This window comes from Narcine bancroftii, chromosome 7 (assembly GCF_036971445.1).
Source record: "Narcine bancroftii isolate sNarBan1 chromosome 7, sNarBan1.hap1, whole genome shotgun sequence".
Lineage (NCBI taxonomy): Eukaryota > Metazoa > Chordata > Chondrichthyes > Torpediniformes > Narcinidae > Narcine > Narcine bancroftii.
In genome coordinates, this window is record NC_091475.1 from 177,548,271 (window position 1) to 177,575,063 (window position 26,793).

The window sequence follows — 26,793 nt, forward strand, 5'->3', positions numbered from 1 at the left end:
CTGCTCCCAAGTTGGTTCCTCGACATATTGGTCTAGATAACCATCCCGTAAACATTCAAGGAATTCCTCCTCCTCTGTATTTTTACCAATTTGACTAGTCCAATCTATATGCAAATTAAAGTCTCCCATGATGACAGCTGTTACCTTATTGCACACTTTTCTAATTTCTCTTTTCATGCCTTCCCTCACCTCTACACTACTATTTGGAGGCCTATACACCACCCCCACTAACGTTTTCCGCCCCTTGCTATTCCTCAGTTCTACCCATATAGATTCCGCATCTTCTGAGTTAATATCTTTCCTGTCAATCGTGTCGGTCCCTTCTCTCACCATCAATACTACCCCACCCCCTTTCCTTTCTTGCTGATCCCTCCTAAATATCATATACCCCGGGATGTTAAGTTCCCAGGCTTGCCACCCTGCAGCCATGTTTCTGTAATCCCAATCAAATCATATTTATCTCAATTTCCACAGCTAATTCATCTACCTTGTTCCGAATGCTTCTTGCATTATGATATAAAGCCTTCAGATTTGCTTTTTTCACCCTCCTTGCTCTTTCTGATTTTTTACTTTCGCTGCCTAACCTAACTTTTCCTGTTTTATCTTTTCTGTCCTTTGCCCTATCATACAGGTTCCCACCCCCCTGCCAAATTAGTTTAAACCGCACCCGACGGCTGTACCAAACCTAGCTGCCAATATATTGACCCCTTTTGGGTTTTGGTGTAACCCATCCTTCTTGTAGAGGTCATGCCTTCCCCAAAAAAGATCCCAATGATCCAAGAAGCCAAAACCCTGTCCTTTACACCAGCCCCTCAGCCACACATTCATTTTTCTTAACCTTCCATTTTTGTCTTCAGTTGCACTTAGCACAGGTAGCAAACTAGAGATCACCACCCTGGCTGTCCTATTTCTTAGTTTCTGTCCTAGCTCTATGTAATCCTTTTTCAGTACTTCCTCCTTTTTATCTATGTCATTGGTCCCCACATGTACCAAGACATCAGGCTGTTCGCCTTCCCCTTTTAGAATCTTTGGCTTGGCTTCGCGGATGAAGATTTATGGAGGGGGTAAAAAGTCCACGTCAGCTGTAGGCTCGTTTGTGGCTGACAAGTCTGATGCGGGACAGGCAGACACGGTTGCAGCGGCTGCAGGGGAAAATTGGTTGGTTGGGGTTGGGTGTTGGGATTTTCCTCCTTTGCCTTTTGTCAGTGAGGTGGGCTCTGCAGTCTTCTTCAAAGGAGGTTGCTGCCCGCCAAACTGTGAGGCGCCAAGATGCACGGTTTGAGGCGATAATCAGCCCACTGGCGGTGGTCAATGTGGCAGGCACCAAGAGATTTCTTTAGGCAGTCCTTGTACCTTTTCTTTGGTGCACCTCTGTCACGGTGACCAGTGGAGAGCTCGCCATATAACACGATCTTGGGAAGGCGATGGTCCTCCATTCTGGAGACGTGACCCACCCAGCACAGCTGGATCTTCAGCAGCGTGGACTCGATGCTGTCGACCTCTGCCATCTCGAGTACTTCGACGTTAGGGATGAAAGCGCTCCAATGGATGTTGAGGATGGAGCGGAGACAACGCTGGTGGAAGCGTTCTAGGAGCCGTAGGTGATGCCGGTAGAGGACCCATGATTCGGAGCCGAACAGGAGTGTGGGTATGACAACGGCTCTGTATACGCTTATCTTTGTGAGGTTTTTCAGTTTGTTGTTTTTCCAGACTCTTTTGTGTAGTGTTCCAAAGGCGCTATTTGCCTTGGCGAGCCTGTTGTCTATCTCATTGTCGATCCTTGCATCTGATGAAATGGTGCAGCCGAGATAGGTAAACTGGTTGACCGTTTTGAGTTTTGTGTGCCCAAAGGACTCTACATCACCTTTGTTGACCTCACCAAAGCCTTCGACACCGTGAGCATGAAAGGGCTTTGGCAAATACTAGAGCGCATCGGATGTCCCCCAAAGTTCCTCAACATGATTATCCAACTGCACGAAAACCAACAAGGTTCGGTCAGATACAGCAATGAGCTCTCTGAACCCTTCTCCATTAACAATGGCGTGAAGCAAGGCTGTGTTCTAGCACCAACCCTCTTTTCAATCTTCTTCAGCATGATGCTGAACCAAGCTATGAAAGACCTCAACAATGAAGACGCTGTTTACATTGGCAGTCTCTTCAATCTGAGGCGCCTACAAGCTCACACCAAGACACAAGAGAAACTTGTCCGTGAACTACTCTTTGCAGACGATGCCGCTTTAGTTGCCCATTCAGAGCCAGCTCTTCAGCGCTTGACGTCCTGCTTTGCGGAAACTGCCAAAATGTTTGGCCTGGAAGTCAGCCTGAAGAAAACTGAGGTCCTCCATCAGCCAGCTCCCCACCATGACTACCAGCCCCCCCACATCTCCCTTTTAGAATACCCTGGACCCGATTTGAGATATCCCTTGCACCAGGGAGGCAGCACACCATGCGGGCATATCTATCTGGCTCACAGAATCTCCTGTCTGTATTTCTGACAATGGAGTCCCCAATGACCACTGCATTCCTCTTTACCTTTTGGTCCACCATGCCAGGCTCAGTGCCAGCGACCTGGTCACTGCTGCCAGCTTCTGTCAGGTCATCTCCCTCAACAGCATCCAACAAAATATACCTGATACATAAAATCCAAATTTCTGTAGTCTGATTTATAAAAGTCAATATGCCACAAGCTCTTTACAACCCTATCCACCTGTGATGCTACTTTCATGGAATTATGAATCTGTATTCCCAGATCCCTCTGTTCTACCACATTCCTCAGTGCCCTACCATTTACTGTCTATGTCCTTTCTTGGTTTGTCCTTCCAAAATGCAAAACCTCACACTTGTCTGCATTAAATTCCATCTGCCATTTTTCAGCCCATTTTTCCAGCTGGTCCAGATCCCTCTGCAAGCTTTGAAAACCTTCTTTGCTGTCCACAACACTTACAGTCTTAGTGTCATCTGTAAACTTGCTGATTCAATTTACCACATTATCATCCAGATCATTGATATAGATGACAAACAACAATGGCCCCAGCACTGATCCCTGAGGCGCACCACTAGTCACAGGCCTCCAGTCTGAGAAGCAATCACCCACCACTATCTCTGGCTTCTCCCGTCCAGCCATTGTCGAATCAAGTTCAATACTTCACCATGAATACCTAGCTTCTGAACCTTCTTAACTAACCTCCCACACAGGACCTTGTCAAAGGCCTTACTAAAGTCCATGTAGACAACATCCACAGCCTTTCCTTCATCATCTTTCCTGGTAACTTCTTCAAAAAACTCTAAATGTTTGGTTAAACATGACCTACCACCCAAAAAGCCATGTTGACTCCTTAATAAGTTACTGGCTATCCAAATAATTGTATATGTGATCTCTTCAAACACCTTCCAATAATTTACCTGCTACTGACATTAGGTTCACTGGCAAATAATTTCCAAGGTTATCTTTGAACCCTTTTTTGAACAACGGAACAATGTGAGCTACTCTCCAATCCCCTGGCATCACACGTGGCCAAGAACATTTTAAATATTTCTGCCAGAGCCCCTGCAATTTCTACACTAGCTTCTCTCACGGTCTAAGGGAATATTTTATCATGCCCTGGAGATTTATCCATCCTTAGTTGCTTTAAGACAGCAAGCACTTCCTCTTTAATCTGTATGTAGCACGATCAATGACCACAAGCAGACGCAAAGTGATTATTGGCTTTAATAAACTGAAATTTCAGGCACATCTTTACATGCTGCTGGCCCAGATCTAAGGTTGGTATTGAGGGAGGAGACTAGGGGCATCAGCCTTTATTTGGAATCTTACAGGGAGGAGTTTCAGGGTCGGAGGCGGGCCAGCCTATACCGTGTAGTGAAGTCACCACCTGCACTACTACATTCCACCACATTCATTCCTTTTTAAATAAAGTCTGGCAGGGTGATGAGGGAGTGCATCCATCGTTACCTGTTGTTCAGTCTTTCATAGTTCATAGATTCAGCTGGTCCGGTGGCTTTATCCGCTGCCGTGATCGCCGCAGTACTGGTGGTGTCGTTGGCAGCTCCTGCGTGACAGTGACCTGTGTGGCAGGCTAAATGTCTGGGGGCTGAACTGTGTTAGTCCGAACGTGTTCTGGGGTTGTTAGTGGTTCAGTTTGTGGTGTAGGGGTGCAGGGACTGATGCCTGAGGGGTAGTGGTGGTGGATTCGAGTGGAAATTTGTCTGGACATTATATGGTACTTGCTGGTCAGGATTTCTGGGTGCACCTTCTCTGCTGAGACTCCTGCTCGAGCCCGGTCCTGGACTGACACTGTGTCTTCGTGCCCAGTCTGGATACTGTACATGGGCGTATTGGGGATTTGTATGCAGGAAATGCATTTCTTTGACTAGCAGGTCTGCCTTTTGAGTCCTAATGTGTCTGCAGAGTAGTACCAACCCTGGGGTCATCAGCCAGACTGGCAGAGTAGTTCCCGATGCTGACTTCCTAGGGACTGAGAACAGTTTCTCATGTAGGGTGGTGATTTTAGCAGTACAGAGTAGGGACCAGGTTTTCTGGAAGAACCTCTTGCCAGTGGGAGACTAGCATCCATCTTGACTTGAGGGCCAAGAGGATTGCCCTCAAGATCATGCTGTTCTCACTTTCCACCTGCCTGTTCCTGCAGGAGTTGTGGCTGGTGGTCCTGCTTGTGGCCATACCCTAGGTCATGAATGAGGACCTCCGATCACTATGAATATAACTGGGGTATCCAAACAAGGTGAAGAGGTTGCGGAGGGCTTTGATCATGGGCATGGTCAGAGCCGGGCAGGGAATGGCGAACAGGAAACGAGAGTACTCGTCAATGACTGTGAGGGGAGAGGTCACTTGAAATCGACACTGAGTCATTCAAAGGGCTGGGATGCCTTTATCAGGTGTGCTTTGCTGGGGTGGTAGAAGTGCAGTTTGCACTCAGCGCAGATCCGGCAGGACCTGGTCATTTTCCTGACATCCTCAATGGAGTAGGGTGAATTGCGTGCCTTGACGAAATGAGCCATTCGAGTGATGCCTGGGTGGCAAAGCTCATTATGCAATGACCACAGCTGGCCAATGTGTGCAGAGGCCCAGCTTCCTATGGACAGGGCATCTGGAGGCTCACAGAGGGAATCAGGTCAGTAGACTATATTGTAGTTGTATGTGGAGAGTTCGATCCGCCACCAAGCGATTTTTATCATTTTTAATTTTACCACGTTTTGTATTGTTGAACATAAATGGCACTGATCGCTGGTTTGTGAGGAGTGTGAATTTCATGCCCACCAGGTAGTGCCTCCAGTGCCTGATGGCCTCTTTCTCCATTGATGGATTCTGAAGTTTGTGACCTTATAGGGTCCTGGAAAAAAATTGCAACTGGTCTATCCACCTGATTGAGTCGCAGCTAGGACTACGTCTGAGGCATCAGTTTCCACCTGGAATGGTACACTCTAGTCCACTGCATGCATGGTGGCCTTCACAATGTGGCTTCTGATGTAGTTGAAAGCAGTTTGAAGCTTCAGCTGTTAGTGGAAAGGAAGCGGTATTTAAGAGGGGACAAACCTTGTCTACATATTGACGAACCCACTGGGCATAATATGAGAAGAAGCCCAGGCACGACCTCAAAGCTTTCATGGACCTCAAGATTTGTTGGGGTCAAGACCAATGATGCCATTTTCCACCATGTAGCTCAACATGGCTAAGTGTTTAGCCCTGAACACACACATGTTGTGAGATTCCTGGCCTTGGCTGCATGGAGGAAATTCTGAACATTGGTGTCATGGTTCTCCAGAGAGTGGCCAAAAATGGTAACATTGTCGAGGTAGGGGTAGCTGGCTTTCAAATTAGATGGACCGAATGGTGAACGAATTTGTCTCTGGAAGATTGAGATCACTCTGGAACTGATAGAATCTCTCATTCGCCTCAAAAGCAGTGTAGGGATGGTCCTGGAATGGATTGGCAACTGGTGATAAGCAGCTTTAAGGTCGATGGTTGAATAAACCTTGTACTGCGCAATTTCATTCACCATGTCCAAAATACAAGAGAGGGGGTATGCATCCAGTCGTGTAAAACGATTAATAGTTTGGCTATAGTCAATTACTAGCCTGAACTCTTCTTCCCCTTTTACAACCACCACCTGTGTTCTTCATGGACTGGTACTGTGGATGATAATGTTCTCATCAAGCAGTCGCTGTGTCTCAGCTTTGATGAATGCCTTGTCCTCTGCCCCGTAGCGTCTGCTTTTTGTAGCAATTGGTACTTGGATTCGGGAAAAGAGGAGCTGGATCTATATTCCGTGTGGAGAGACAGCGAATGGCATCAGAGTTTTGGGACCTTCTGTTCCAAACCATAATGGGAGGGAGAGGACAAGAATACTCCTTGTAACATGAATAAAACCTCTCACAACTGGAGGGAGAACATATGCTTTTATTAGCTTATAACTGAGGGTAGGGTCTAACAGTGGTCTTCAGAGGGGCTCAGGGTTTAGGTGGGAAACCAGGGTTATATATGGGTAGATGCAGGCGGAGCCAGCCATCAATATAACACACCACCAGTTAATCTGCATTCACCCCTTCCTGCAGAATTTAGGGTCTGTGGATGAAGACAGAGAACATTGATTCAGAAAAATAATCTGTAAAAATATAATTATTTACAAATGTAAGTGGTCTGGGGATCTGGAGATTCTGGTGGAGCGCCTAGGCACAGGAGAGCCTTGGGCTCATTGAGTCTCCTGGTCCCCTTGTGGGGAAGGAGTGGCGGGCAGGGTTTCTTGATCTACGGTGGAGGGGGATGCACTTTCCTCCTGAACTGGATTCCCTGAGACCCTGACTGGGGGTGGTGGGAATGAGCTCTGTGGCTTGCAGGGCACTTGAGGCAATGGACCCTCTGTTCCGGTGGGTGCCATGTCCCTAATGGAGACTGTGTCCTCTCCCCCATCCAGGCGTACATAGGATTGGCGTGGAAGCAGTTTCACCCTTTCCACCGGGGGGGTGAGTCTTGCTTCTCATGTGCTTCCTGAGAAGGACCAGACCAGGAATTGTAAACTATGTTGGGAGTGTAGTTCCTGATGCCAACCTTCTTTCAAAATTGAATAAGAGCTCGTGAGGAGTAGCGTTGGTTGCGGTACATAGTAGCGACTGGATGGAATGGAGCACCATAGGAAGGACTTCCTGCCAGTGTGAGTCTGAAAGGCATCTTGACTTCAGGGCCTGTTTGACAGCCTTTCAGACTGGTGCTTTCCTTTGTAGCTTGCCTATTCCCCTGGGTGTTGTAGCTCGTAGTCCTGCTGGATGCGATGCCCCTCACCAGCAGGTATTGATGTAGCTCGTCACTGATGAAGAATGAGCCCTGGATGCTATGAATATAGCCCGGATATCCGAACAGGGTGAAAATAGAATCTAGGGTCTGTCTATATGACTGATGAAGTGGATGTGTCTAGACAAGGAATGGCGAACGGGAAGCGGGAGTACTCATCAACGATAGGAAAAAATGTTCCCATTAGTGGAAGGGAGAGGTCCCTTAAAATCGACACAGATCCATTCAAAGGGCCTGGATGACTTGATCAGACGCACCTTTGCGTTGCGGTAGAAATGCAGTTTGCACTCCGCGCAGACTTGGCAAGACCTGATCATTTCTCTGACATCTTCCATGGAGTAGGGCAGATTGCGCGCCTTGACAAAATGAGCCATGCGGGTGACCCCTGGATGGCAAAGTTCATTATGCAGAGACCGGAGTTGGCCGGTGTGTGCAGAGGCACACCTTCCTCTGGATAAGGCATCTGGAGGGTCATTAAGGGCTCATGGCCAATAGGCAATGTCATAATTGTAGGTGGAGAGCTTGATCCTCCACCTAGCAATTTTGTCATTTTTTTTATTCTCTGCCTCTTGACATTATTAAACATCATTGCATCAAAGTGCTAGTCAGTGAGAAGTGTAAATTTCCTACCAGCCAGGTAGTGTCTCCAGTGCCTCACTGCTTCTACAATAGCTTGAGCCGCTTTTTCCACAGAGTGGTTTCAGAGCTCATGGCCTTGCAATGTCCAGGTGGGGGGGGGGGGGGGAAGCAACTGGCCTGCCCACCTGGTTGAGGGTAGCGGCCAGGGCTTTGTCCAAAGCGTCGCTTTCCACTTGGAAAGGTACATTCTCGTCCACCTCATGCATGGCAGCTTTCACAATATGATTTCAGACGTAGTTAAAAGCCATTTGGGCTTCAGCCAAGAGGGGGAAATTAGTGGCTTTTAAAATAGGGCGAACCTTATCAGCGTATTATTGGGCTTAATACGAGAAAAACCCCAGGCATCTCCTCAAAGCTTTTGTAGTCCTGGTAACGGGGGGGCACATCCTATCAGGGTCGGGGCCAATCAAGCCATTCTCCAGCACGTAGCCAAGGATAGCCAGATGTTTAGTCCTGAACATACCCTTGCTAGAGTTATGTGAGGTTCAGGACTTTCATCGCATGGAGGTTGGAGTCATGGTCTTCTAAGGTGGGGCTACAGATGGTGACATTATTGAGGTAAGGGAAGGTAGCCTTCAACCCATACCCATCCAGGATTCTGTCCATCTGCTTCTGGAAGATAGAAACCCTGTTAGTAATACCAAAAGGGACTCTCTGGAATTTATAGAATTGGCATATATGGACAGTTCTTGGAATGGATTGGCTGCTGGTGATAAGCAGGTTCAGGTCAATTAGACCCGATACTGCACAATATCATTCACCATGTCTGAAATTCGAGGGAGGGGGTATGCGTCCAGGAGCGTGTACCGATTAATGATTTGGCTATAGTCAATTACTAGTTTCCCCTTTTACCACTACCACTTATGCTCTCCACAGGCTGGGGCTGGGTTCGATAATACCTTCACCGAACAGACGTTTTGCCTCAGACTGCATGAAATCTCCGTCTGCTGTGCTGAACCTCTTGCTCTTGATAGCAATAGGTTTGCAGTCAGAGGACAGACTCTGGAAGAGAGGTGAGACGGGGGGGAGGGGTTGTCGATATTTAGAGGCTGCATGTGGGTTCTGATCTTGGAGGCCCTTCGTTCTGAACCTTTATAGGGGGAGTGGACCAGAAACTTCAAGGTCACGCTTTTAAGAAGTCTAGACCCAACAGCACCGGATCACACATTTCATCAAGTACAGACAGGAAAATCTTACAAAATTCCCCCCCCCCCTTCAAATGACAAATGTTGAATATGCATAAAATGTGACTGGAATATGCAATAATTGGAAGGATACATCTTTAGGTCCTATTCTTGCACAGTCTGTGAGTCTATGAGGCTTTCAGTAGAGCCTGTGTTGATTAGACATTTAGTGGAATGTCCATTTACCTTCACAGTCATTGTGGAGTTGCTGAGCTGGTGAGGTCTGTACTGATCTCGAATCATCGAGGTTAGGAACCCGGAAACTCCATGCTCTTCACTCGAGTGGCCCCCACCATCCTGGGTTGCCTGTGGGTAAGATGGCATTGACCTCATGTCAAGAAAAGATGGCTGCCCTCCTTCCTCCTCCTCTGATGATGGCACTGAGTTTGAATTTGAGTCGTGGCAAAATGGTTGCTGAGCCTTTTCGTGCCATTTCCTCATTGCCACCCTCTGATGGCATGTAGCGCAGTAATTGGGCTTGGGTGAATTCAGGGCAGACTGCTTGGGCTGGAGTCGGATCCGGGAGCAGTGCAGGCTACGGACTTTCTCGGGCTTCCCCTCGCGGGGCAAACCCTTGCCCAATGTCCTTTCTTGCCACAGCTGGAACACACTGACTCTTGCTGCAGAAAAAGCACTCCCTAGCACGGTAGCACTCTTTAGCACAGGAAGTGGCAGCCATTAGGGCTGGGGTAGTGGAAGCAGCCGGTCCTTGGAAGGGGTCACCTGGGTGAGTGAGGTCATTGTTCTTGAGCTTGTTCCAATGATTTGGCCAGTTCAATGTGATTTGCCCCGTCCTTCTTACCCGACTTAAGCAATCGCTGCCTCATAGCTCGAGCAGACCCCTGCAACTAGAGTGTCCCGGATCTGTTCTTCATGAACATGGCCTGTAGCCGCTTCGTACTTGCACTCCTTGGCAAGCATCCACAGATCCAGCAGGTAGTCATCGATGGTCTCTCCTGGCCATTGGCGACGTAGAGTGAGTTGATGCCTCGCTAGGACCTTGTTTTACAACTTCAGGTACCGAGCCTTCAAAGCCTTGATGGCAGCGTCATATGTAGTGCAGTCTCTGATGACTGCATACCTTTTCGTTCCTACCCTCGAAATGAATGCGGACCTCCGGAATTCATCTGTGTGGAAGACGTCTCTAGTTGCGTTCAGGTAGGCCTGGAAGCAGTCTAGCCAGTACGTGAACTCCTCTGCCACGTCGGGGGACAGAGGGTCTATCAGCAGCGTACCTGGCATGAGTAGCGCTTCCATTGTTTAGGGAATAAGCTAATAAAACTGTAGCGTGAATAAAGGCTCTCACGACTGGAGGGAGAACAAATGCTTTTATTAGTTTATAACTGAGGGTAAGGTCTTACAGTGGTCTTCAGAGGTGCTCAGGTTTTAGGCAGGAAACCAGGGTTATATATGGGTAGATGGGGGCAGACCACCAGTGAATCTCAGTTCACTGAACTCCAGGTTCACGTTTTTAAAGTGGCACAAGAAGTGGTGACAGATTGTTATATTTTATATTGTATATAGATATTTAAAGGAGATCAATTGTGGGTTTTCTTAAGTTAGGTCACAGATATAAATACTTCACAACACAGATCTCATTTAAAATGCCAAAGCTCTGCTCAAGTCAGACAGTCCAAGCTCCAAATGCCTTTGCAAAAACTTTGAATAATGCCTATAGAAATTTCACAAGCAGGTGTTAATTGGACATGCTGTGGAGTAATGGATTATTGTTTTGGAAAGCAACAGATGAACAAATTCAGAAGTTTGGGTCTAGTGCTGTGATTTATCTCAGTGTAGTTTTCTGTCCTAAGAGGATCATGTGTTTTTTTTCCTGAGTGAGAGAGAATTTATTTCTACAGTTCAGTAGCAGCAGCAGGGACTGGAACATGATAAGCTGGCAGGTTTGTGGAAAAACCACATTTTGAAGACTGGTTGTGAGTTTGTAGTTCAGCCTGTTCAAAACTCTTGTGGTCCATACAAGAGGAGATGACTGGCTGTATAATGTTTCCCTTGAAATAAGGGAAACAGAAAAGAAACTCTGTGATGACCTGAAAGAAAGAGGTTATCATCTGGAAAATCCTGATGGGCCAAGTTTCTTTGGTAAGACACTGAAGTGGCTGATAGGATGGAATCAGTTTGTGTCCAACGAGCAACAAATCTCTCTCTGAAAACTGACAAGAACCTTCCTGACTAGCAACCATTTAACTTTCAAGCACCAAAGCCTGGTGAAATTCATAAATGTTAAATTCTGTGCACAGTATAAAAATTGCCTGCAACCAGTGAACTTGGAGGAGTGAGATTGGGCTGTGAATCAAAGAACTTTTCTGAACTTATACACACATTACCTACACCTTCACAGAATTGGAAGGTGGTTAAGTTAATAGTAATAAGTTAGAGTTTGACCCTGCTTTCATTTTTAAAGATAATTAAAATCAACTTTTGTTTAAGTAACCATTTGTTTTGATGAATTTCTATTGCTGCTGGGTTTTGGGGTCCTCTGGGCCCTTAACAAAGTCAAGACCCTACAGAAGCGGAACACATAAATTCTCAAGTACATACATTCTGAACTTACAGAATTCCTCCTCCTGCAAGGATAAATGAACCATACAATGTTTTTGAATATTTATAGACTGCATATGGGACACTTAAAAAATACGATAATTAGTGGGATACACTTGAAGATTGAGTTTTTGGACTGTCTGATGTCTAAAGCTCTCAGAATCAAACACCAGTTTATGCCCTTTAACCTACACTTTCAGTTGGTGTGGTAACTCCTGTCTATCACCCCCTCTGCCTCACGAATGATCCAGAGCTCATCCAACTCCAGCTCCAATTCTCTAACTCTGCTTGTCTGGAGCTGCAGCTGGATGCACAACTCACAGATGAAGTCGTCGGGCATACTGTTGGCCTCCCTGACAACCCACATTCTGCAAGAGGAGCATTCCCTTGCTTTGACTGCTATTCCTACTGTCTATGACTAGATGAACAAAATATATCTTAAAAAAAAAACCTACCTTTACCTGTGCCTACCTGATGAATCCTATTTGTTCCTCAAATAGGGTGGCCCTTTTTGTCTTCAACTCCAATTATTCCTCATCCCTTACCTGTTCTCATCAAAGCCTGTTGAGCTAGAGCCTTCCTACTTTGATTCAGCCTACTCTGACAATGACCGCTTCCTCTTTTGTCCTCAAATGTTGAGCTCAATTGCCTAAACGAAGTCAGAGGAGAATGTCTATATTGTTGCTTGAGTGAAATAATAACCAAGTACCGTTTAACCTTCTCTTTTTTTGTTTCCCATGTGATAATCCTCCCCCACTGGAGATGGCCCTTGACTAATCTATCTTTTGAGCTCTCCCAACACCACCCCCCACCCCCTTTCACAGGAAAAGTCTTGAAACACTCATCAACAGACTACTACAAACTCATTACTGTTTTCACACAGCACCATTACTGCAACCAGCAAGAAGCAGCTCCCAACACTTATTATGTAAAAAAAAACTCTTCTCAAGACAGGCAAGACCTGTTGCCATGGAAATCTAAACCTCAGCATTGGCTATCTGATTGCATCTCTTGTTATGCACATTCCGAGCGTAGACTCTGTAAAGGACCTCTTCTTTTGTTTTTCTCCGTTTTAACCACCCTGAGCCTCAGTAATGATGTCTTCAATTCAATTCCCTGAGTGTGCTTAGAGTATCACAGATTCAAAGTTACAATTTATAAGTGTCATTGATCGGACAATAGTAATAAATGTTATATATATTTTGTTTCACTGGCCGATGACAGTGTCGCTCCAGAACTTCCATTAACAGAAACCAGTACCTCACCTCATGGGGTGGGGGCTTCAGGAACTTTAATTTAAAACTAAAAATTGGCTAACTTTCAGTTCCAGCTCATAGAAACATAGAAGATAGGAGTAGGTCATTCGACCCTTCGAGCCTGCTCCGCCATTCAACGAGATCATGGCTGATATTAAAGTTCAGTACCCCGTCCCCACCTTCTCTCTGTAACCTTTAATACCCTTATACTGATATTTAATGAACCTGCCTCTACTGCCCTCTGTGGCAATGAATTCCACAGATTCATCACCCTCTGGGTAAAGAAATTCCTCCTCATCTCGGTCCTAAATGGTTTGCCTATTATCCTCAAACCATGGCCCCGGGTTCTGGATTTTCCCATCATTGGAAACATCCCATCTGCATCCATTCTGTCTAGTCCTGCCAGAATTTTATATGTCTCTATGAGGTCCCCTCTCAATCTTCTAAACTCCAGCGAGTACAATCCCAATTTGCGCAATCTTTCTTCATAAGTCATTCCTGTCATTCCAGGTATCAGCCTGGTGAATCACCTCTGCACTCCATTCATTGCAAGAACATCCTTCCTTCGATAAGGTGACCAAAACTGCACACAATACTCCAGGTGTGATCTCACCAAGGCCCTGTACAGCTGCAGTAAAGTATCCTTGTTCCTATACTCAAACCCTCTTGATATGAAGACCAACATACCATTTGCCTTTTTAACCGCCTGCTGTACCTGCATGCTCGCCTTCAGAGACTGGTGTACAAGTACCCCTAGGTCTCTCTGCACTTCCCCATCTCTTAATCTATTGCCATTCAAACAGTAATCTGCCCTCTGGTTTGTATTACCAAAGTGGATAACCTCACATTTATCCACATTGTAGTGCATTTGCCATGTATCTGCCCAGTCCCTCAATTTAACCAAATCACACTGGACCTTCCTGACTCCCTCTTCCGTGCACACAACCCCTCCTAGCTTAGTGTCATCTGCAAATTTGGAGATATTACATCCAATCCCCTCATCCAGATCATTAATGTAAATTGTGAACAGCTGGGGTCCCAGTACAGATCCCTGTGGCACCCCACTGGTCACTGCCTGCCACTCAGAAAATGAGCCATTTATCCCAACTCTCTGTCTTCTACCTGCCAGCCAGTTCTCAATCCACATCAATACTTTTCCCCCAATCCCATGAGCCTTGATTTTGTAAGCCAGTCATTTATGCGGGCCTTTTGGAAGTCCAGGTACACCACATCCACTGGCTCTCCCCCATCTATTTTACCTGTAACCATCTCAAAAAATTCCAATAGATTTGTCAAGCATGATTTACCTTTTGAAAATCCATGTTGACTCCGTCCAATCCCTTCTCTGCTAGTCATATGCTCCGCTATTACATCCTTAATAATGGATTCCATCATTTTGCCCACTACTGATGTAAGGCTCTCCGGCCTATAGTGGGGTAACATTAGCTACCCTCCAATCCATGGGTACTGATCCTGAGTCTATCAAGTTCTGGAAAATAATTCTTAAAGCATCTGCTATCTGAATGGCCACTTCCTTGAGTACCCTAGGATGTAGATTATCAGGCCCTTGGGATTTATCTGCCTTCAATCCCATCAATTTCCCCAAGACCATGTCCTTAGAGATACTGATTTCTTTCAGTTCCTCCCTTGCATTAGTCTCTGTTTCCCAACATCCTTGGGAGGTTATTTGTATCCTCTCTTGTAAAAACAGAACTAAAGTAAGAATTTAATTGGTCTGCCATTTCCTTATTCCCCATTATATATTCCCCTGATTCCGACTGCAAAGGACCTACTCTGGATTTCACCAATCTTTTCCTCTTGACATATTTATAAAAACTTTTGCAGTCGGTTTTTATATTTGCCGCAATCTTACTTTCGTAATTTATTTTTGCTCTCTTGATTAATCCCTTTGTCCTCCTTTGGTGCATCTTGAACTGCTCCCAGTCTTCGGTTGTGATACTTTTTTTTGGCCAATTGATATGCTCTCTCTTTGGACCTAATGCTGTCTCTAATTTCCCTTGTTATCCACGGTTGAGTCACTTTTTTGGTTTATTTTTATGCCAAACCGGTATAAACGATTTTTGCAATTTCTCCATTAGATCTGTGAATGCTTTCCATTGTCTATCCACAGTCAACTCCCCCATAAACACCACCAATCAATCTTACTCAACTCCCGTCTCATACCATCATAATTCCCTTTATTTAAATTCAGGACTTTAGTCACGGTTTTAATTTCATCACTCTCCATGTCGAGTGAGAATTCGATCATATTGTGATCGCTCCTACTCAAAGGGCCTCGTACAACAAGATTGTTGATTAGCCCCTTATCATTGCATAATACCCAATCTAAATTGGCCTGCTCCCGAGTTGTTTCCTCGACATATTGGTCTAGATAACCATCCCGTAAACATTGAAGGAATTCCTCCTCCTCAGTATTTTTACTAATTTGGCTAGTCCAATCTATATGAAAATTAAAGACTCCCATGATGACAGCTGTTCCCTTATTGCACGCTTTTCTAATTTCTCTTTTAATACCTTCCCTCACCTCTACAGTACTATTTGGAGGCCTATATACCACCCCCAACACAGGCACTTGTGACACTTATTGTAAGAGAACGCAAGCAGGAACAGCATCCTTGTGTCGGATGACAGCCCAGAAAAATGGGGTGCTCCCAGATACACCCTGGATATATGTCTGCCGTCCTGTCCCTTCCCTGACAACGGCCATCTGAGCTCTGTGCTTAAGGAGGGCCAAGGCACAGGATGTGGAAGCCAAGAGAGAGCTCTGGCACCTGATGGATGACCTTGCACTGCCTGCTTGCAGATGTCGGTGTTAAGGGTGTGCACATTTGCCACCCAAGCCGGAAAAACCAAGCATGTGAGTCGGTGACCAGAGAAATTCCTTTCTTTACCCTCCACTCTGACACTGGGAAGCAGCTCCCACAGCACCCTGGCCCATTAGAAACAAAGTGACCCTGTCACTTTGGGGAGGAGGGGGTGGGGAGAAGGGGTGGGAGGGAGCCGGTGAGGTGTTTTCATTAGGCCCTTTCAGGTGGCCTGAACACCCCAGTGTAAAGCTGCATAATCTCCCCCCTTTTGGCTAAAGACATACTCACCTGAATGCAGCAGAAGCGCCTCCTAGGCGCCGACACCAACCCTCCTCCAGGAGGGATAATCAGTAGAGCGCGGCGCTCCACTGACACACCTGAATGTGCAGCTGCTGTAAGTGGCTGCCTGGGGGCAGGCTGATGACTCCATCAGCCAGCGACCCAACTCCCTACTGCCTGATAGCCCCTATCCCACTGGGGAGGGGAGGTTGGCAGGGGCTGTTGGGGCAAGGGGGGCTGATGGGGTAGGGGTGGCCAGCAGGGGATGTCATGGCAGGGGTGACCATTGGGGCAGGGAAAGCTAATGGAGGACGTCGGGGCAGGGATGGCCTGTGAGGGGTGTCACAGCTCGGCTGGCCACTCCTACACCGGAGCTGCTTTATGTGGCTCAAAACACGGCATAGCAATGGCGGTCTTCCCAATGCGGCTGGAACTGTTGTGGGAAACGCACAGCGATTCCACCTGTGTGGGTGATTATGGTTAGGGAAGACGGCCATTGCTATGCCACATATTTATGATGGGTGGCACTGTGGCACCAGTCACCCTGCCTCCATCAGATCCGGAGGAGCTCTGGTTATGAATAGGCCCTTTCAGGTGGACCAAGCAATGCTGCAACCAGCTTTTTAGGGGTGCCACCTGCAAGGTGAATCTGCAAGTTAAGAGCCGCTCCTGCTGCCGCCCTCAAGGTGGAGGGTCCACCTATTGAATTTGATTATGTGTGTTGTCCACCATACGGAAGATACTTGTGTATATATTGGTCTGGTTGATTGGTATCATTTTTTCTAAAAATGTCTTTGTTTTTCTTTATTTATTTCTAAAGTTATAGCATGAACATAGAGGTAGTGATTTCAGAGTAATGTGACTTCCGAGGGGTGGAATGTTGTGTGTGTTGGAAACGTGGCCTCCCTGCCTGTTGAGAATGTGTGTATTGTGGGTGGTCATATGTCCTCCCCATCTGAAACTTATTCAGAAGTCACTCTGATTGGACACCCATTAGTGCACACCTTGCAGTTGGCTAATTTAAATCTCCTAGGGTCATTATTGGCTAGAACCACAGATTAGCACTGCATATAACAGCAACACACAGTACATTCTTTCTCTCTGCCTTGTGGTCCAAATCCTAGATATCAGTCTACACCAGGTCACTACTGTGGACATAGCTGGAAGTGTCGCGGGTAAGGAGTGTACAACACTGAGGCTGAGCCGTTAGGTTGGTACTTGCAGAGAGCCACAACCCTGTTGGTACAGGAAATTGGGTGTGTGTGTAAGAGTCCCAATTTGCATGTGTGAGTGGGTTGAGTATAGGTGAATGTCTATATTATCGCTTAAGTGAAATAGTGATCAAGTACTATTTAATATTCTCCCGTTTATTTCCTGTGTTAATAAAACTTGTGTGTGATTGCAACATGTGTGTCTTGGCTCGTCTCTTTGTGAACCTATTGAACCTGATGCTCCTCTGAACACAACAGAGGTGCTTCAGTATATTGCCTCATTAGCTATTTCAAATATTTCTCTACTTTAAAAATTCTTACTTAAACATAATATAGAGCAATATGAAATTAGAAACTGCCTTAGTGATTTTGTTTCACTTCCCCACAAGCCACCACATCCAACATATCATCTGCTGCCATTTCTGCCACATATTACGATACCACCACAGGATACATCTTCACTCGTCCCTTCCCACCAATTGCTCCCTTGGCACCTGCCCCTATGACTGCAGGAAGTGGTACACTTCCTCCCTCACCACCATTCGGCATCCCAAGCAGTCCTTCCAAGTGAATCTGCGGTTTCTACATCGGAGAGACAGGAGATCGCTTCATTCAGTACCGTGGCTCTGTCTGCCACCATAGCAGGGAACTCACAGTGGCATCCTATTTCCCCATGCCAACATGTCTGTCCATTGTCTCATGGACTGGCAAACTGAGGCCATGTGCAAATTGAAGAAACTACACCTTATTTTTGTCTGGGAACCCTTCAAATGGAGGTAAATAGAGACCTCAAGTTTCTGTGAGCACCTGTTTCTTCCCTTCCCTCCACCCCCCATCTCTCCCCTTCCCCTATCCTTATATCTTTCTTCTTGATTTACATTCATAGAGGCACCCCCTTCCCTGATAATTTCCACCTTTCCTCTACTGTCCCCTGATCCATGTCCAATGATCACCTGTTGGCTTGTGCTTCTCTCCCTGCCCTTTATTCCTTTCTCCCCAGCCTTTTCAGATGCCTGCCTGCTTTTTGTTCATACTTCGAAGAAGGGCTCAGGCCTGAAATGTTGGTTATACAACTTTACCTCCTATGGGTGCTGTGAGACCTCCTGAGTTCCTCCAACATTCTTGTATTTTACTACAATCACAGCATCTGTAGGCTTCCATATTTCACAGTGATTTTTATTAATTATTTTTACACTGAGTAATTTTACATTTTTGAATGGAAAGCAACATCTTAAACACAAAGAATTGATGATTCTAATCTTATAATCTAACTACCATGAAAATCCCTTTCAACATGATACTTGGCAAGAGACTGAATTATTTGGGGTATCTCCCTTATGCAGGATTTTTATCAGGAAATTTTGGGAGGAGTGATCAGGTGTCCTTTTTTCTGTCAGACATTATGCAAGACATTTAAACAGAATTGGCACTGGGTAATTACAACATGCACACATTGAATAATGTGGGTATTGTAAAGAACAAATTGTTTTTATTGTTAATTGTTTAGTCCTTCCAGTGGTATCTTTGATCTAAAGATATCATAAGCTTCATAAACACTTTGAAACTTAAATTTGTCTACATCACTATGTTGATTTCCCACATAATCTTGCACTGATCTTTTAATTATCAATCTATTCCAATGCTTTTTTAAAACTAATTTTACAACTATAACCTTTTGAATTTCTTATTAACAGTACAGAGTTTCTGGCTATCTATTGGGGGCCGTCCTGAAGGCAAGTTTTTCTCATAATTGCATGATTTAGCAGTTAAAGGTTTATCTGTATAACATTCTTTTTAAGCAGTCCCAATCAAAACAATAAAGAATCTCAAGCTTCTGAGAATACTTGCAGAACAAATAGACAATAATGATTGGTTCTAAATTGTGAAGCAATGCCATCTAGAGGGCTGGTAAACACTAATATCAACACAATGAGCAGGATTGATTATTCTCTTGAGAATAATGTTTCATACATTGTACCACACACAAATGCATCAAATTTATTATTGTTGCAGGTACTCAGGTACTTCATTTTTTAAAAAAAAAATTAGAAAACTTAATTGAATTGAAAGGATGCAATAAATAGTTAATAAATATTCACGTTTATGCTAGTGCAAAGTAAGTTGCTCTGCAATATTGCAGACAATCTGTGGTGTCAGAAGTCCATGATGAGTGTATCAATTGGAGGTCATGAGTCTGATAGGTGTGAAGAGAAACTGTTCTTGAACTTGGAGGCACTGGTCTTCAGTACCTTCTGCCCAAAACACTTACCTTCTGCAGTGAAAAGGGGTTGTAACCAGGATGGTGGGGAGAATTTATGATGTTGGCTACTTTCCATAAAACAGGAACAGAAATGGACTATTAAGCCCCACTACCTAGTCTTCTTCCCATAACCTTTAATGGCCTGGGTAATTGAACCTATTAATCTCTGCTTTAAATTCATCCAATGACCTGGCCTTCACAACTGCCTGTGGCCACAAATTCCACAGATTTACCATTCTCTGGTTGAAGAAATTTCTATGCATCTTTGTTCTAAGCAGACTCACTTCATTCCTGAAGTTGTGCCCTCTTGTCCTAGATTCTAGTAATCTTTTTACATCTACTCTGTCCGTGCCTTTCAACGTTTGAAATGTTTCAGTGAGATTCCCTCTTAATCTCCTATATTCCAATGAGTACAAGCCAAGAGGTGTAAAATGCTCTTCACATAATATCTCTTCCATTCCCAGAATGCTCCTTGTGTACCTCCTCTGAACCATATCCAACTTCAGCACATTCTTTCTTAAATAAGGAGCCCAAAACTACTCCCAATACTCAAAGTGAAGTATCACCAGTGCCTTATAAAGCCTCAACATCACATCCCTGCTCTTATATTCTATTCCTCTTGAAATGAATGCTAATTTGCCTTCTTCACCATGGACTTAACATGCAAATTTACCTCTAGGCTATTGTGCATAAAGACTTCCAATCCCTTTGAACCTGGGTAATTTCAGTTTTCTCCCATTTAAAAAAAAGTCTGCCCGTTTATTGTTTCTATCTAAATGCATGATCTGACATTATATTTCATTTGGCACTTCTCTGCCCATTCTCCTAATCTGTTTAAATCCTTCTGCAGCCTCCCTGTTTCCTCAACACTACTGCTTCTCCACTTTCCTTCGTAACATTTGCAAACAGCCACAAACCCATTTATTCCATAATCCATATCATGAATGTACAATATTTAATGAAGTGGACCCAATACCAACCTCTGTGGAATACCACGAGCAAATAGCAGCCGACCAGTTTACTGTATGAACCCTGTATTCTGACTCTCTGCTTTTTGCCATATCAGCCAATGCTCTACCCACACTAATGTTTTCTATTATACCATGGGTTCTTATCTTGTTGCGTATTCTCATGTGCAGCGCCTTGTCAAAGGCCTTCTGAACATCCAAATACATATCAACTGCAGACTCTATGGATAACAGCCTGCTTGTCACTTTTACAAAGTTGGTCAAGTTAGATTTTTTTTCGAAAGGAAACTATGCTGGCTTTGGCCTATCCTGTCATGTGCCTCCAAGTACTCTGTAACTTCATTCTTGTCAACACAGTGTGAGAAACAGAAGTACCTTCACAGATTTCGCTTGAGACAAAAATTGAGAACAAAGAACATTTATTGTACAACAGTGCAAAGTTGGGTGCTTCCCCTTACCATGGGAATACACACACATACTGGGGCTCACCCAACTTTTATACAGTTCATTTCAGTGTAGAGGTACCCTCCCCCCCCTTAACATTCTTCTGCCTCCTGGATTGGTTTGGCATTTGGTAATTCTTGTCTGCCTACGGAAAGACCATGGGGTATCCTGTCTGGGTCCCATCATGTCATTGTCCTTATTCATGAATCTGCCTTTGTCTTTATTCACACATCTCATCCCCCAGGACTTACTAATTCTATATGCAGAACTAATTCTATCTATCACTATAAGACCCTTATTATATTATACTTGCGTAACCCTTCCTCACACTCTTATCGGAATTCATCCCTACTCAGCACTTACTTAACTTCCTCTAATCTAGTCTATAGTATTCCTTATTTCATTCATACTAGCTTTACTTCCTATATTCTATTATCTCTCACAATAGGAAAGTGAAGATTTTGCTTCCTGTACACTTTTGGGTTTATTTTATGGATTTTGGATTGCTGATCATGAAAATTACTGTAAAATCTTTAAAATCTTATCACATTTAGTTTTTTTTTAAGGTATAACCAATTTTTGTGATTTCCTATCATATTTTAAGTTTTCTTCAAGCATACAAAACTATGAAATGCAATGTCATGGAAAATTCATTTTCTGCATTCATACTTGGACTTCTTCCCCACTGAGATTGTGGTGCAGCCAGTGATGAACATGATTGCAATCATGGAAAAGGTGGTGTCAGGGCAACTGGGATACTTCAATGCTGACTGTATTGAACATTGACACAAGAGGCATCAGATGCTGAGTACAAACAAAAATAATCAGCAAAACATTTTTAGGTCAGTTGAACTAATGCAATTTGTCAGCATCATTATGTGATTAAATTTCCTATATGATACACCAAATCTGAAATTAACTGTGTTCATCTTGAAGTTATCTATCATAATCCCCAATTTTTAGTTACAGGAAACAAGTCTTTTGAAAAAATTTATTGTCCAGTACAATCCAACATCTTCCCCACCACTGATGTCAAGCTAATCGATCTATAATTTCCCTTTTGCTGCCTCCCTCCCTTGAATAGTGGGGTGACATTTGCAATTTTCCAGATCTCCAGAACCATACCAGAATCGATTTATTCATTACCAATGCTTCCAAAATCTCTGCCGCTACTTCTTTCAAAACATGAGGATGTAATCCATCTGGTCCACTGTACTTATCCACCCTTGGACCATTCAACTTTCTGAGCACATTCTCCCTTGAAATAGTAGCTGCATTCAAGTCGTCAAGTTTATTGTCATCGGATTGCACAAGCAGTGTTCTTTGGTCCTCGGGGAGAACACACACACAACCAGACACAACACACATACAGATATATATAGGGCAAATATTCATATCCACAAATAAATAAGTAAATCTTGTTTTGTAATGTATAAATATTGGGAGGAATTTGGTAAAATTAGAGTAGGTTACATACATACACACTTTTAAAACATCTTATTTGAAAGACTGAAGAATTCATATTCAGTAACATTGCAGGATCTTTGGAGACTTTTTTTTTTAATTTTTTATTTTTCACACCATAAATCACATTAGCCATGATACACACTTTTTCTTTTTCACACATATACAGTGACTTTTTCTCCCCTACCCCTCCCTCCTCCCAAGCCACCCCCCCACCACCCCCCCATCCATTTTAGGTATACAATCTAGGTTACATTAAACCAGTCAGACAATGTTGTCATTCAACAAAAATACACCAGAAATTCTACTGAGTCCATTCTTTTCTTTCCTTCTCCTTCCATCAACTTAGGTAATGATTGTCCCCGGTAGGTTTTCGCTATTGTATTTAATGTAAGGCTCCCATATTTGTTCGAATATTTCAATATTATTTCTTAAACTATATGTAATTTTTCTAATGGAATACATTTATTCATTTCTATATACCATTGTTGTATTTTCAAATTATCTTCCAATTTCCAGGTTGACATAATACATTTTTTTGCTACGGCTAGAGCTATCTTAACAAATCTTTTTTGTGCATCCTCCAAATCAATTCCAAATTCTTTGTTTTTTATGTTACTTAGGAAAAAGATCTCTGGATTCTTTGGTTTATTGTTTTCTGTTATTTTATTTAATATCTGATTGAGATCTTCCCAAAATTTTTCTACTTTCTCACATGTCCAGATTGCATGAATTGTTGTTCCCATTTCTTTTTTTACATCAAAAACATCTATCAGATACTGTTGGGTCCCATTTATTTAACTTTTGAGGTGTAATGTATAGTCTGTGTAACCAGTTATATTGTATCATACGTAGCCTCGTATTTATTGTATTTCTCATCGTTCCAGAACATAATTTCTCCCATGTTTCCTTTTTTATCTTTATATTTAAATCTTGTTCCCATTTTTGTTTAGTTTTACCATTTGTTTCCTCATTCTCCTTTTCTTGCAGTTTAATATACATATTTGTTATAAATCTTTTGATTAACATTGTATCTGTAATCACATATTCAAGGTTACTTCCCTCTGGCAAACTCAAACTGCTTCCTAATTTATCCTTCAAGTAGGATCTCAATTGGTAATATGCCAGCGCTGTATCTCCAGTTATATTGTACTTATCTCTCATTTGTTCAAAGGATAAGAATCTACTTCCTGAAAAACAATTTTCTATTCTTTTAATCCCTTTTTTTTCCCATTCTCTAAAGGAAAGGTTATCTATTGTAAAAGGGAGTAACTTATTTTGCGTCAATATTAGTTTTGGTAATTGATAATTTGTTTTATTTCTTTCTATATGAATCTTCTTCCAAATATTGAGGAGATGATGTAATACTGGAGAAGTTCTATGTTGTACCAATTTTTCATCCCATTTATATAATATGTGTTCAGGTATCTTTTCCCCTATTTTATCTAATTCTAATCTCGTCCCGTCTGGTTTTTCCCTTGTTTGATAAAAATCTGATAGGTATCTTAATTGTGCGGCTCTATAATAATTTTTAAAGTTTGGCAATTGTAAGCCTCCTTGTTTATACCATTCTGTTAATTTATCTAGTGCTATCCTCGGTTTCCCCCCTCTCCATAAAAATTTCCTTATTATTTTCTTTAATTCTTTGAAGAATTTTTCTGTCAGTTGTATTGGCAATGCCTGAAATAAGTATAATATCCTTGGAAAAATGTTCATTTTAATATAGTTTATCCTTCCTATTAGTGTTAGTGGTAAATCTTTCCAATGCTCTAAATCGTCCTGTAATTTTTTCATTAGTGGATAATAATTGAGTTTATATAATTGGCCGAGATTTTTGTTTATTTGTACACCTAGGTATCTTATTGCCTGCATTTGCCATCTAAATGGAGATTCCTTCTTAAATTTTGAGAAATCCGCATTATTCATAGGCATTGCTTCACTTTTATTTACGTTTATCTTGTAACCCGACACTTCTCCATATTCCTTCAATTTCTTATATAATTCTTTTATTGATAGTTCTGGTTCTGTTAAGTACACTATAACATCATCCGCAAATAGACTGATTTTATATTCCTTGTCTTTTATTTTTATTCCTTTTATATTATCATCTATTCTTATCAATTCTGCTAGTGGTTCTATAGCTAACGCAAACAATAAAGGTGATAGTGGGCATCCCTGCCGCGTTGACTTGCTTATGTTAAATTGCTTTGATACATGTCCATTTACTGTCACTTTCGCTAACGGTCCCTTATATAATGCTTTAATCCAATTAATATACTTCTCTGGTAAACTGAATTTTTGCAATACTTTGAACAAATAATTCCATTCTACTCTGTCGAAGGCCTTCTCTGCGTCTAAAGCAACTGCTACTGCAGGTGCTTTATTTCCTTCTACTGCATGAATTAAGTTAATAAATTTACAAATATTGTCTGTTGTGCGTCTTTTTTTGATAAATCCAGTTTGGTCTAAATTTACCATTTTCGGTACCTGCTCTGCTAATCTGTTTGCTAATAGTTTAGCTATTATCTTATAATCTGTGTTTAGTAAAGATATTGGTCTATATGACGCTGGTGAGAGTGGATCTTTCCCTTGTTTTAGTATTACTGTAATTATTGCTGTTTTACATGAATCTGGTAAGCTTTGTGTTTCATCAATCTGGTTGATTACATCCAGGAGGGGCGGAATTAATAAGTCTTTAAATGTTTTGTAGAATTCTATTGGAAATCCATCCTCTCCTGGTGTCTTATTATTTGGTAATTTTTTTATTATCTCTTGTATTTCTACTATTCCAAATGGTTATGTTAATTTATTTTGTTCCTCTATTTGTAGTTTTGGTAGTTCAATTTTAGTCAGAAATTCATCTATTTTCCCTTCTTTCCCTTCGTTTTCAGTTTGGTATAATTGTTCATAGAACTCTCTAAAGTTTTCCTTAATTTCTTTTGGATTATATGTAATTTGTTTGTCTTTTTTCCTTGATGCCAATACCATTTTCTTAGCTTGTTCTGTCTTAAGCTGCCATGCTAGAATTTTGTGCGTTTTTTCACCCAGTTCATAATATTTCTGTTTTGTCTTCATTATATTCTTCTCTACCTTATATGTTTGTAATGTTTCATATTTTATTTTTTTATCCGCCAATTCTCTTCTTTTAGTTGTATCTTCCTTCATTGCTAATTTTTTTTCTATATTTACTATTTCCCTTTCCAACTGCTCTGTTTCCTGATTATAGTCCTTCTTCATCTTGGTTACATAACTTATTATTTGCCCTCTAATGAATGCTTTCATTGCATCCCATAGTATAAACTTATCTTCCACTGATTCCGTATTTATTTCAAAATACATTTTTAATTGTTTTTCAATAAATTCTCTAAAATCCTGCCTTTTAAGTAGCATGGGGTTTAATCTCCATCTATACATTCTTGGAGGGATGTCCTCTAGCTTTACTGTCAATATTAAGGGTGAATGGTCCGATAGTATTCTAGCTTTATATTCTGTTTTTCTTACTCTATCTTGCATACTAGCTGATAACAAAAATAGGTCTATTCTTGAGTATGTTTTATGTCTAGCCGAGTAATATGAATATTCCTTTTCTTTTGGGTTTTGTTTCCTCCATATATCCAAAAGTTGCATTTCTTGCATTGATTTAATTATAAATTTGGTTACTTTGTTCTTTCTGTTAATTTTTTTCCCAGTTTTATCCATATTTGAATCCAAATTCAGGTTGAAATCCCCTCCTATTAGTATGTTCCCTTGCGTATTAGTTACCTTCAAAAAGATATCTTGCATAAACTTTTGATCTTCTTCGTTAGGTGAATATACATTGAGTAGATCCCAAAACTCCGAATATATCTGACATTTTATCATTACATATATCCCTGCTGGATCTATTATTTCCTCTTCTATTTTAAATGGCACATTTTTACTAATTAATATAGCCACTCCTCTTGCTTTTGAATTATACGATGCTGCTGTTACATGTCGTACCCAATCTCTCTTTAATTTCTTGTGCTCCAATTCAGTTAAGTGTGTTTCTTGGACAAATGCTATATCAATTTTTTCTTTTTTCAGTAAATTTAGCAGTTTCTTCCTTTTAATTTGGTTATGTATTCCATTAATATTTAAAGTCATATAGTTCAACGTAGCCATTTTATACTTTGTTTATCTTCCCTTTCCGTTTTTCCATCATTACCTTTCCTCCTTTTCCATTTCTGTTTTCTTATTTTAAACCCTTTATAAGACAACATTCCTAAAACATCAAACATTTTCCTTATTCTCCTATTTATAACTTCTTTAGCCCCAATCTCCCCTTCCCCTCCTGAGTTGTCCTTTATCCCTTGTCGCACAACCACATCTCCCCTCTCCATTTGGGTTTGCGAATTCACTCGCAAGCGTCAACTGATT

General features: G+C 42.5%; 1 protein-coding gene across 14 annotated transcripts in view; it reads left to right on the top strand.

Moving 5' to 3' along the window:
• wasf3b (WASP family member 3b) overlaps positions 1 to 26,793 on the top strand; it is a 246,852-nt gene that overhangs the window by 97,261 nt on the left and 122,798 nt on the right. For 12 of the 14 annotated variants that reach the window (XR_011342254.1, XR_011342250.1, XR_011342249.1 and 9 more), the window contains exon 11: positions 8,819 to 8,955. The exons of the other annotated variants lie outside the window; for them this stretch is intronic. The gene's annotated coding sequence lies outside the window, so the exon portion shown is untranslated. The remainder of the gene's footprint in view (positions 1 to 8,818; positions 8,956 to 26,793) is intronic. 14 annotated transcript variants of the gene reach the window in all.